Source organism: Miniopterus schreibersii (genome assembly GCF_964146895.1).
Source record: "Miniopterus schreibersii genome assembly, chromosome: 2".
Classification (NCBI taxonomy): domain Eukaryota; kingdom Metazoa; phylum Chordata; class Mammalia; order Chiroptera; family Miniopteridae; genus Miniopterus; species Miniopterus schreibersii.
Window position 1 is genome coordinate 92,967,537 of NC_138102.1, and position 13,138 is coordinate 92,980,674.

A 13,138-nucleotide genomic window follows, 5' to 3' on the forward strand; every position below is an offset into this window, starting at 1 on the left:
GAGCAAAAGCTCTATGGCTGCCTCCTACATACCCCCTACCGGGGATTGAGTCTGCAACACAGGCATGTGCCCTGACCAGGAAATGAACTGGCAACATTTCAGTACACGGGATGATGCCCAAACAACTGAGCCACACTGGCCAGGGCAATATTCTATATCTTGATAGAAGCTTGGGATACAGAGGTGTATGCATCTGTCAAACCTCATTGGCTAGAACACTTAAGGTTTATTTATTTTCCAATATATAAATTTTACTTAACTAGCCCTGGTTGGTGTGCTCAGTGGTTAGAGTATCAGCCTACTCATTGAAGTGCTGAGGGTTCAATGCCCAGTTGGAGGCAAGTACCTGGGTTGCGGGCTTGATCCCAGGCCCTAGTTGGGGCTTGTGTGGGAAGCAACCAATCAGTGTGTCTCCCTCACATCGATGTTTCTCTTTCTCTCTCTCCCCTCTCCCCCTCCCTCCCTTCTACTCTCTCTAAGAGTCAATGGAAAAAATATCCTCAGGTGAGAATTAACACAAAAATGTTTTTTACTTAAATAAAAAATAAAATAAAAAAGAACCATAAACAACCATTGAACTTATTATTATGCATGTTGAAGAGTTTAGAAGTGAGCTATACTGACGTCTGCAACTTACTTTGAAATGTATTCAATATTAAGATCGATTGATAAATATGGCTACATGGAATAGATAAGTGGTAAAGCAAATAGAAAATGTTAATTGTAGAATGTATATATAGGTAGCAGGTATATATACATGTTCACTGTATAATTTTTTCAACTTTTCTGTACTTTTTAATATTTTGTATTTATTTTTATATTTTTAATAATAAAACATAAGGGGGAAAATTGGTCTCCTAATTCCCATTTTGTTGTTCTTTCCATTACACCACACTGTCTCTTTGCTCTAACCATTCCTTACCAAGCTTTCAGCATCTAATCATCAGGCATTAGCAGTCCCATTTTGAAAAGTCAGACCAAACTAATGATAAAATATGAAGGAAATGTGACAAGATATACCAGGAAAATCCTCCATAAAGCTTAGGACATTAGCAAGCAGGCAATTTAGATCTGAAAAACAGTTCACCAACTTAATCAATGTTCCAGAATGCTTGGAAGATTTAAGTAGAAAACATCCTGAGGGAGGACATTGTTGCCTTTTGGGGAGTTCGCAGGAACAACATGCTGACATGTAATTTCAAACCACGTTGAAAACCTACAGTACCAAGATAAGGTTTCCTTGTGTTTGTATGACTTTTGCCTTCCCTGGACTTCACAGCTAATTTTTTTAACAGTCTCATCATTTCATTCTTGAGTGATACTTAACAAACAAGACAAGATCACCAACAAGGAAGGTGCAAAGACACAACTGATTTATCCAAACAGGAGCAAGATGTTTTGCAATGCCATTTACTGAGCAAGACAGGGGATGACTAAAAGGAGTGTGCATGAACAATTGCTGGGCAATAAACAGGATGACAAGCAGAGTGAGCTGTCCACAAATGCTTAGCTTTAAGCGACATTCTGTAACACTAGCAGGAGCAGCAGATAAACCTGCTTGGCATGTATGACACAATAATAGAGGGCATCTTCGGCTAGCACAGTAGAACTTCTCCAGAGGTGAAAAGGCGAGGCTACAAATAGCTATCAATGATTGTTCGGGCTTCTCTATGGCTGAATCCAAAAACCAAAAGACTGCCAGTCTTGACTTGTTCCTAGCCTCAAGATGATGGTCAGTCTTCACTGGCCACAGTCAGACACTAAGATATCTGAATGGCACTGACAGTGAGGACTTTGAATATTAAGGACATACAGAGTTTGGAGTGATTTTGAAGTATTTTATTATAAAAATAATTCATGCTTATATACAAAAATTAGAAAAGTAGAAAATTGAAAAAATTAAAAGGGCTATTTATTTAATTTGTTTAAGTTTCCAAATAATGTTTCCCTATTGGAAAAGTTACTTGTGCTTATTGTAAATCATTTGGAAAATAGGAAAGTGTAAATAAAAAAATTCTAAATAGTGATCATTCTTATCAAGGAATTCATTGCAACATATCTTTACATGTTAGTATCTGTTTTTCTGGAATGTTTAAAATGTGATTGACTCATACAACTCTTACAAGAATATGTTGTAAGCATCTTTTTTTTAAGAGGCAGAGTATAAATGAAATATATTACTAACTAAATAGCATTTAAAGTACCAGTATTCTTAGTACTGATTTTAACATAATACTAACTTCCAAGTTCCATCTCCTTAATTAAATAAAATTTTAAAAACTGGATGCTGCTTCCTGTGCTAAGGGAATGAATTTGCCAGTGCAACCATGATGACCACTTTTCTGATGTCCTCCTGTGCCACTAGGGAGCATTCTTAGTATCTCCTCCCTCTTCGTTTCAGGGGCACTCACTGTGGTGAGGTCACGGAAGCATCCTCAGTGTACTATGAACTCTAATTTGTACCCCTGAGGGGCTGGGTCTAGACGGCATTGACTCTGTTTGCCTTGGTTGGTGCAAGAACCTGAGCCAGTGATACTAAGATTCCTCATCTCCTTCTGACCCAAGTGTGGAAAAACACCAAGTCTTCTTCCTTCCTTTCAACACAGTTGGGGACTAGTGGCAGCTTGCCAGAGAAACTTTCCTAAAAATTAAGGGAAGACAAACGGAAAATAAACAAGGGAAACAAAAATAATAGAATCACCAAGCAGGTACTGAGCCTATCTACAACAGTTAGCTCGCTTGCTTGCATGCCAAGTTTTGACCAAAGCAGGCTGCAAGTGTTTTTAGTCTATAGCAACAGAGTCTAGATCACCTGGAAAATATTTGTTTCTAGCTGTGTAAACCAAAACTAATTTTAGGCAGTAATAAAGAACAATAAGCATTTATTTGAGCAAAGGAAGCCCTGATTCAGGCAGCAACTGAAACTGTTTGTGTTCCACAGAGACAAAGGGAGTCAGTCTTTTTGTTAAAATTTTTTTTTGAAATAAGTTTTTATTTATTTCAGAGAGAGAGGAAGGGAGAGGGAGGGAGAGAAAAACATGTCTCCTGCCTCCTGCACGCCCCCTACTGGGGACTGAGCCAGCAACCGGACACATGCTCTGATAGGGAATGGAAGGGTGACTTCTCAGTTCATGAGATGACGCTCAAATAACTGAGCCACACCGGCCAGGGCAGGGAGGCAGTTTTTTATAGTGAAAGGTCCCACCCAGGTTCTCAGTTAGGTCAATTTTATGTAAATGAGGTATGCAAATTATGCAATTCTGATTGGACAGGGCAGTCCTCAGTCCATTGGTAGAAAAAAGAAACCAGGGTTCCCCTGTGGTGGTTGACTCAGACAGCACTAATTATAGGGAGTCCGTCCCAGTAAATAAATTCTTCTCAGAGGTCCACAGACACTAGAGTGTAGGAGTGTCAGTAACTTCAGAGAAACCAGATGGAGGTCTGTGAGTTCAGATCAAGGAAGTATGAAGGCATTTGTTACTATGTCATATCACTAACCACAAAACCACTCTGGGATGAAAAGATCCTATATTTCCAGATAGTGTGCAACTGTGCTGAACTGATGGTAAACTCTAACCACAGTGAAATGCCTTTATTATTACTTACTGAATTCATTTCATGAGACTTGCCTTAGTACTGAGAACACTTTATAGTTCATTTAGATTACATATCTGTCTTCTAGATTTTCCAAGCTGTTTGAGGATGGTGTCCATATCTGACATACCTCTGTGCTTCTGAAAATTAATACAGTTATATGCTTATATGGTTTTTGAGGAGAATTGAATTGAACTGAACTGAATCGAATTACTCTATATCTGACTGCCTTAATTATTTATTCTCTGAAAGATATCCCCAATTTCTTTACAATAATTTCAGTTTTGTTCTAATTCTGGCAGAGACAAATTCTTCTTTTTTACTTCATTTTTTTTTCCAATTACAGTTTACATTCAATATTATTTTGTATTAGTTCCAGCATAGAGGTTAGACAATCATATACTTTACAAAGTGTTCCCCCTGATATCTGCAGTACCCAACTGGCGCCATACACAGTTATTACAATATTATTAACTGTATTTCCTATGCTGTACTTTACATCCCCATGACTATTTTGTAGCTACCAATCTGTACTACGTAATCCCTTCACCTTCTGCACCCAGTCCGCCAACCCCTTCCTCTCTGGCAATCACCAGTCTCTTCTCTGTACCTATGAATCTGTTTCTGTTTTGTTTGTTCATTTATTTTGTTCTTTAGATTCCACATATAAGTGAAATGATATGGTATTTGTCTTTTTCTGACTAAGTTCACTTAGCATAATACCCTCTAAGTCCATTAAGGCTGTCACAAATGGTAAAATTTTGTTTATTTTTTATGGCCAGTAATATTCCATTGTATATATGTACCACCTTGGCTATTGTAAATAATGCTGCAATGAACTTAGGGGTGCATATGTTCTTTTGAATTCGTGTTTTGGGTTTCTTCAGGTATATTCACATAAGTGGTACTGCATGGTCATAAGGCAGTTCCATTTTTAACTTTTTGAGGAACCTCCATACTATTTTCCACAGTTGCTGCACCAATCTGCATTCCCACCAACAGTGTGCAAGGGTTCCCTTTTTCCCACATCCTCACCAACACTTGCTTGTTAATTATTTACTTATGTAATTCTTTTATTGATTGATTTTAGAGAGAAAGAGAGATAAAGACAGAGAGTAAACATCAATTTGTTGTTCCACTTAATTATGCATTCATTGGTTGATTCTTGTACATGCCCTGACTGGGGATCAAACCTGCAACCTTGGCATATCGGACAACACTCTAACCACCTGAGCTACCCAGCCAGGGCCGATATTTGTTGATTTATTGATCATAGCCATTCTGGCAGGTGTGAGATGATTTCTCATTGTGGTTTTAATTTGCATTTCCCTGATGATTAGTGACATTGAGCATCTTTTCATATGTCTGTGGTCATCTGTATGTCCTTTTTGGATAAGTGTCTATATAGTTCCTTGGTCCATTTTTCAATTGGATTGTGTTACTGGTGTTGAGTGTACAAGTTCTTTATAAATTTTGGATATTAACCCCTTATCAGATGTATTATTGGCAAATATGTTCTCCCACTCAGTGGGTTGTCTTTTTATTATGTTGATGGTATCCTTTGCTGTGCAAAACCTTTTTAGTTTGATGTAGTCCTATTGATCATTTCTTCTTTTGTTTCCATTGCCCGAGAAAAAATATTACTACTTGAAATGTCCAGGGTTTTACTGCCTATGTTTTATTCTAGATTACTTATGGTTTCAAGTCTTACATTTAAGCCTTTAATCCATTTTGAGTTTATTCTTGTGTATTTTGTAAGAAGGAGATCTAGTTTCATTTTTTTGTGTGCACATAACTGTCCAATTTTCTTAATACCACTTATTGAATAGACTGTCTTTACCCCATTGTATGTTGTTGCCTCCTTTGTCAAAAATTAATTGACCATATAGATGTGGGTTGATTTCTGGGCTCTCTATTCTGTTCCATTAACTGTATGTGTGTTTTTATGCTAGTACCATGCTGTTTTGATTACTATGGTCTTGTAGTAGAGTTTGATAACACGTAGCATGATTCCTCCAACTTTGTTCTTTTTTTTTCAGAATTGCTGTGGCTGTTCAGGGTCTTTTGTGGTTCCATATACATTTTTGGATTATTTATTCTAGTTCTGTGAAAGATGCCATTGGTATTTTAATAAAAATTGTGTTGAATCTATAGATTTCTTTGGGGAATATGGGCATTTCAATGATGTTAATTCTTCCTATCCATGAACATGGTATATTATTCCATTTATTTGTATCTTCCTCAATTTCTTTCTTCAGTGTCTTATACTTTTCCAAGTAGAGGTCTTTTACCTCTTTGGTTAAATTTATACCTAGGGTTGTTTTTTTCTTTTTGTTTTGTTTTTTGATGCAACTGTAAATGGGATTGTTTTCTTACTTTATCTCTCTGATAGTTCATTATTGGTGTATAAAAATGCAATCGATTTCTGGAGATGTAATTTGTATTCTGCTACTTAATTTATTTGTTTCAGTAGTTTATTGGTTGGATCTTTAGGGTTCTCTATGTACAGTACCATGTCATCTTCAGTGGTACCTCGGTTTTCAAACGTCTCCATTGACGAACATTTCCAATGCCGTAAACCCAGAAGTAAATGCTTCAGTTTTCCAACACACCTCAGAAGTCAAACATGGCACATGGCTTCTGCTGAGTGTAAGATCCTGAGGCCTAGCTGTTGGCTGTTGATCTCTGAGCATCCATGCAATGCAGAGGTGATATTTGGGCTTACTTGGTGACTGTGTGCAATCAATCTGTGCTCATCTCATATCAGGAGCACTCTTGCAACTAATTTGTTTTCGTGACTGTGTACAACCAATCTGTGTTCATGTCATCTCAAGAGCCCTCTGCCAATGAACCCCTTGCTCTGAGAAATGGATAAAAGATGTAAAGCAAAGATAATCATTAACAGAACAACAATAGAGGTGAAGAAGGAAATTATTTCTAAACATGAAAGTGGTGTCTGTGTATGTGATCTGGCAACACAGTTTAATATGGCCAAATCTATAATTTGTACCATCTTAAAAAATAAAGAAGCCATTAAAGGAGCCAATGTTGCGAGAGGTGTCAAAACACTTATAAGACAAAGAACACAGACAATTGAAGAAGTGGAAAAATTGCTTTTCATATGGATAAATGAAAAATAGTTGGCCGGTGACAGCATTTCTGAGAGCATGATTTGTGAAAAAGTTTTACATTTGCATGCTGACCTCATCAAAAACACCCCTGGAACAAGTGCGGAGAGTGATATTTTCAAGGCAAGTAGAGGGTTGTTTGAAAAGTTTAAGAGAAGTGGCATACACAGTATGAGACATGGTGAAGCTGCCAGTGCCAAAAAAGATGTTGATCAATTTGTTTTGGAATTTAAAGATTATGTAGAAACAGAGGGTTTCCTTTCCCAACAAGTTTTCAACTGTGATGAGACAAGCCTCTTTTGGAAGAAAATGCCAAAGAGGACCTACATAACAAAGGAGGTGAAATCATTGCCAGGACACAAGCCCATGAAAGACAGGCTAACCCTTTTATTTTGTAGGAATACGAGTGGGAATTTTAAATTGAAGCCTTTGTTAGTCTATCATTCTGAGAACCCAGGATATTTAAGAAAAACAATGTCATAAAAAGCAAATTGCATGTGATGTGGAAGGCAAACAGCAAAGCTTGGGTAACCAGGCAATTTTTTATTGAGTGGGTACATGAAGTGTTTGGGCCAAGTGTAAAAAAATACCTCCAAGACAAAAATCTTCCAACGAAGTGCCTGCTTGTTAGGGATAATGCTCCAGTTCACCCTCCAGGCTTGAAGGATGAGTTGATGGAAGAGTTCAGTTTTATCAAAGTAAAGTTTTTGCCCCCCAACACGACTCCACTCATCCAGCCCATGGACCAGCAGGTCATATCTAATTTTAAGAAGCTTTACACCAGCTCTCTGCTTTTCCTGTTCATCAGACTGCCGCATCTTCCCACGCAGTACCAGCCACCACCCAGTGACATGATGGTGAAGGTTGGAGTGAACGGATTTGACCATATTGGGCACCTGGTCACCAGGGCTGCTTTTAACTCTGGCAAAGTGGATATTGTCGCCATCAGTGACCCCTTCATTGACCTCAACTACATGGTCTACATGTTCCAGTATGACTCTACTCATGGCAAGTTCAAAGGCACAGTCAAGCCTGAGAAAGAGAAGCTTGTCATCAATGGAAAGTCCATCTTCCAGGAGCGAGATCCCGCCAACATCAAATGGGGTGATGCTGGTGCTGAGTATGTGGACCCCACCGTTGTCTTCACTACCATGGGGCTCACTTGAAGGGTGGAACCAAGAGGGTCATCATCCCTGCCCCTTCTGAGGATGCCTCTATGTTTACGATGGGTGTGAACCATGACAAGTATGACAACTCCCTCAAGATTGTCAGCAATGCCTCCTGCACCACCAACTGCTTGGCCCCTCTGGCCAAGGTTATGCATGACAACTTTGGTATCATGGAGGGACTCATGACCACAGTCCATGCCATTACTGCCACCCAGAAGACCATGGATGGCCCCTCTGGGAAACTGGTGTGATGGCCAAGGGGCTGCCCAGAACATTATCCCTGCTTCTACTGGAGCTGCCAAGGCTGTGGGCAAGGTCACCCCTGAGCTGAATGGGAAGCTCACTGGCATGGCCTTCCGTGTTCCCACCCTAACATGTCAGTTGTGGATCTGACCTGCCACTTGGAGAAAGCTGCCAAATACGATGACATCAACAAGGTAGTGAAGCAGGCATCAGAGGGTCCCCTCAAGGGCATCCTGGGCTACATTGAGGACCAGGTTGTCTCCCGGGACTTTAACAGTGACACCCACTCCTCCACCTTTGATACTGGGGCTGGCATTGCCCTCAATGACCACTTTGTCAAGCTCGTTTCCTGGTATGACAATGAATTTGGCTACAGCAACAGGGTGGTAGACCTTATGGTCCACATGGCCTCCAAGGAGTAAGAGCCCCCTGGGCCACCAGCCCCAGCGAGAGGAAGAGAGACCCTCAGCTGCTGGGGAGTTCTTGCCCCAAAGCGATCCCCCAACACACAATCTCCTGACCTCCACAGTTTCCATCCCAGACTCCCTGAAGAAGGGGAGGGGCTTAGGGAACCCTACCTTGTCTTGCACCATCAATGAAGTTCACTATACCCAGCCAAAAAAAAAAGAAGAAGAAGCTTTACACCAAAGCACTGTTCCAAAGGTGCTTTGAGGTCACCTTGGACACAGAGCTAACCCTCAGAGAGTTCTGGAAGAATCATTTCAGTATCCTACATTGCTTATATCTCATAGACAAAGCATGGAGGGATGTGTCTCATAGAACAATGAAGTCAGCATTGAAGAAGTTGTGGCCAGAATCTGTCCCTGAATGTGTATTTGAGGATGTTGAAGAGGATGCTCCTATTGTTAAGGATATTGTGTCTCTGGAAAAGTCCATGGGCTTAGAAGTGAGTAGTGATGATGTGGAGGAGTTAGTGGAGGATCACAAGACGGAACTCACCACAGAACTTCAAAACATTCTGACGGAGCAACAATAGGTGACAACTGAGGAATTGTCTTCGGAGGAAGAGGAGGGAAGAGAAAGTGTTTCTATTGCACTGATCAAAGAAATGTGTGCAAAATGGGTTGAAGTGCAAATTTTTGTTGAAAAATATCACCCTGATAAAGCTGCTGTAAGTCATGCCACTAATACTTCCAATGATAATGCTATGTCTCACTTTAGACAAATTTTAAAACATCGGAAAAAGCAAATGTCAATTGAAAACTTTTTAGTGAGGAAAAGATCCAGTGAGTCTGAACCAGGTGTCAGTGGTGTAAAAACATCAAGGGAAAGACTGGCAGGAGAGGAGTCACCTACAGTGATTATGGAAGAGGGCTACAGAACACCTGAACAACAGTTACCTATTGTGATTCTGGAAGAGGACCATAGAACACCTGGAGAACAGTCACCTAATGTGATTATTGAAGGGGAACCCCAATCCAAACCATGACTATTATCACTGCACATAAGAAAAAATTACATTTTCATTTTTATCATCTACAGTACTGTTTTTACATAGTGTTTATTTATTATTGCTTTTACAGTACAGCATATTGTGTTTATTGCTTTCATTGTGTATCACTTTATGGATCTGTGGTATCATTAGGTAGTAAAATTTATGTTAAATTGCTGTTTTAGGGGTTGATTTTAAAGGTCTGGGACAGGTTAATTCATTTTGCATTACTTTCTAAGGGAAACCGCACCTCAGTTTCCAAACGTTTCAGAACTTGAACAGTCTTCCAGAAAGGCTGACCTTCAAAAACTGAGGTACTACTTTTTTTTTTTAATGGAAGAAAAACTTTAATTGCCATTGCAAAAAACATCTGTATGAAGTAGAAATTGGTTTCAATAACATTAGTAGAGAATACGTTCTAGAAATTGGAGGTAACTGGATGTAATATCCCGGCAGCAACTTAACAGAACAGTCCTGGATGGTTAGGCTGAGGCCAACTAAGGAGGACGAAAGCCTTGTCTGTGGGGGATTTTGGATGAAACCTGGAGAAATAGTACACTGCACATAAACCAAATTGAATTGTTGTCACAAGTGTTGTAAAGTTTCATATAAAAAAGGTTTTTTTCTACATGCACTTCAGTTTCACAGCAAGAGTGGCATAGGATAACTAAACATAGAAGAGAGCATTCATGCAAGATATCTAATTCCTTAATATAATAATGCATACAATTCAAAATGATTACACTTATCATTACATCTAGGGCTTTCTGCAACTACAAGGCGGTGGTTATGGAAAGCATGGCTCCCAGTATCAATATCTAAAAAGCAGCCACCACCTTCTTTTATGTGTTTCCTTTTTGCATTTTTTCTTCATTTTTCTTAACTCTGCTGTTGTTGCTGCTTCTTAGCAAAACTGGTAAAAACAAAGTTGTAATCATTGAACATAGCACTCTGGAAATCAAGACGTTTAAAACCTTCAATCTTCTGGGGCGAAGAAAGCACTGTGCGACATTTAGAACTCTGGTTTACAAACAAGGTGGTCACAAATTTTCCTGGCTTGAAGACTTCTACAACTTTCCTGATCAGGTCATCATAGGAGGTCTGACTTAAGTTTGTTTCAAAGCTAACATAAGAAAATTCTGGTTCTGGAGTGATGTGAATAGTCCAATAAGTTCCATCCGATTCCATGCCATTCATTGAATACCCACAAGGATTGAACATTGTGGCATCAATGACAGAACCTGGTATCAGGTCACAAATTCCACTCTCACGAGTGACATCCTTTGCAGTAACACCATCTTTCATGTAGAACTGGCCCATAACTGCTGGGTCAAGCTCACTCATCAGAATTTCCAGGGTTTGATCTGGCTGATTGATTACCCTACTCTCTGGGAAATCCAAAGTATACAAGTACCAACAGTCAGAATTCATATGTCCCATACAATACGCTGCTCCATTTGGGAAAACTGCATTAAGAAACTATTTCTTTCTGGAAATGCCAGTGTGGGTACCCTTGGTGAGAAAGCTTCATGAAATTCTTACGAGAATAAAAGAAGCTTTGAATTGAGTCAAACCCACTGTAATTCCTAGCAAGTTTCAACAGGGAAACCAGTGCTTTCAGCAAGAGGGTGGTACCACATGTCTTCAAAATGAAACGTCTCTTGGAGACAAACATGCTACTCTCGCTGAGTACATAAGCTTCCTGCTTGTCAGTTTTTGTCACACTTATGATTGAACATTGCACATCCTTCAAAAGTATGTCCCACTCAGATCTTGGGATGGTGCGAAGATCCCCAGATCCTTGATTTGCGTCAGTTGCTGCCTGGAGAACCAAACCTCCAGTAGCGTCTCGGTCCCTTTGAAAAAATGTGCAGCTTCCATCACTGTGAGACTGGCGAACAACCAACAACCACAGAAAATCAACTAAATTAAATCTCTTCTACTGCCACTGCTGCGGATTGTTCCAGCTGTTTCAGGTTCTTTTTGTTTGTTTGCTATAATTTTATATTAACTTTTTTTAAAAAAAGGATTAATAAAATTTTCCTGGCTTTTTTGTGTGTGAGCAAAAGTTGAACGTGAGTCTGTTGGAAATAGAGGCAGATACAGTTCAGTCTCTTGTAGTTCGCTGTTTCCCCGTTAGAGAGAGCAGAGCGAGCTCTAGCTAATGTCTCTGGCCATACTGTGGAAGCCTGAGGTACTACTTTAATGACAGTTTTACTCCTTCCTTTCCAATCTGGATGCCTTTTCTTTCTTCTTCTTCTCTGATGGCTGTGGCTAGGACTTCCAGTACTATGTTGAACAAGAGTGAAAAAAGTGGACACCCCTGTCTTGTTCCTGATCTTAAGGGAAAAGCTTTTAGTTTTTGAGTATGATGTTGACTGTAGGTTTTTCACATATGGCTTTTATTATGTTGAGGTATGATCCCTCTATTCCCACTATGTTGAGACTTTTTATCATAAATTGGTGCTGGATTTTGTCAAATGCTTTTTCTGCATCTACTGATATGATCATGTGACTTTTATCCTTCATTTTATGTGATGTATCACATGTACTGATTTGAAAATATTGAACCAACTTTGTATCCCCAGAATAAATCCCATTTCATTATGGTCTATGATCTTTTTAATGTATTGCTGGATCCAGTTTGCTAATAATATTTTATTGAGGATTTTAGCATCTGTGTTCATCAGGGATATTGGTCTATAATTTTCTTTTTGTGTAATGTCTTCATTTGGTTTTGTAATTAGGATAATGCTGGCCTCATAAAAAGAACTTGGAAATCATCCTTCCTCTTGAATTTTTTAGAATAATTTGAGGAAGACAGTTGTTAGTTCATCAAATGTTTGGTAAAATTCACCATGGAAGACATCTGGTGCATGACTTTTGTTTGCTGGGAGGTTTTTTTTTTATCACTGCTTCAATTTCATTAGTTGTTATTGGTCTCTTTAGGTTTTCTGATTCTTCCTGATTGAGTTTTGAAAGATTATATGTTTCTAGGAGTTTGTCAACTTTGCCAAGGTTGTCCAATTTGTTGGCATATAGTTGTTCATAGTATTTTCTTACAATTCTTTGTATTTCTGTGATGTCAGTTGTTACTTTACCTCTTTCATTTCTGATTTCATTTATTTGGGTCCTCTATCTTTGTTTCTTGGTGGGTCTGGCAAAAGGTTCATCAATCTTATTTATTTTTTCAAAGAACCAGCTTTTGGTTTCATTGATTTTTTTTTTTTAATTGTTTTTTTAAGTCTCTATGCCATTTATTTCTGCTCTGATCTTTCTTGTTTCTTTTCTTCTGCTTACTCTTGGCTTTTCTTGTTGTATTTTTTCTTGTTCTTTAACTTGTAGGACTAGGTTGTTTATTTGAGATTTTTCTTGTTTATTGAGGTAGCGTATAATGCTATGAACTTCCCTCTCAGGACTGCTTTCCTGTGTCCCATATATTTTGGGTTATTGTGTGTTCATTTTTATTTGTTTCTGGGAAGTATTTTATTTCTTTCTTGATCTCATTGGTAACCCACTCACTGTTTAATAGCATACTATTTAGCCTTCAT

General features: G+C 38.9%; 2 pseudogenes across 2 annotated transcripts; one reads left to right on the plus strand and one right to left on the minus strand.

Moving 5' to 3' along the window:
• The first annotated feature begins 7,576 nt into the window (after positions 1 to 7,576).
• Positions 7,577 to 8,669, plus strand: LOC308553403 (glyceraldehyde-3-phosphate dehydrogenase pseudogene; annotated as a pseudogene). Its single transcript has one exon. The product of its transcript is annotated as a glyceraldehyde-3-phosphate dehydrogenase pseudogene (transcript).
• Positions 8,670 to 10,466: 1,797 nt separating this feature from the next.
• On the minus strand, positions 10,467 to 11,468 carry LOC308553013 (S-adenosylmethionine decarboxylase proenzyme pseudogene; annotated as a pseudogene). The gene has a single exon. The product of its transcript is annotated as an S-adenosylmethionine decarboxylase proenzyme pseudogene (transcript).
• Positions 11,469 to 13,138: the final 1,670 nt, after the last annotated feature.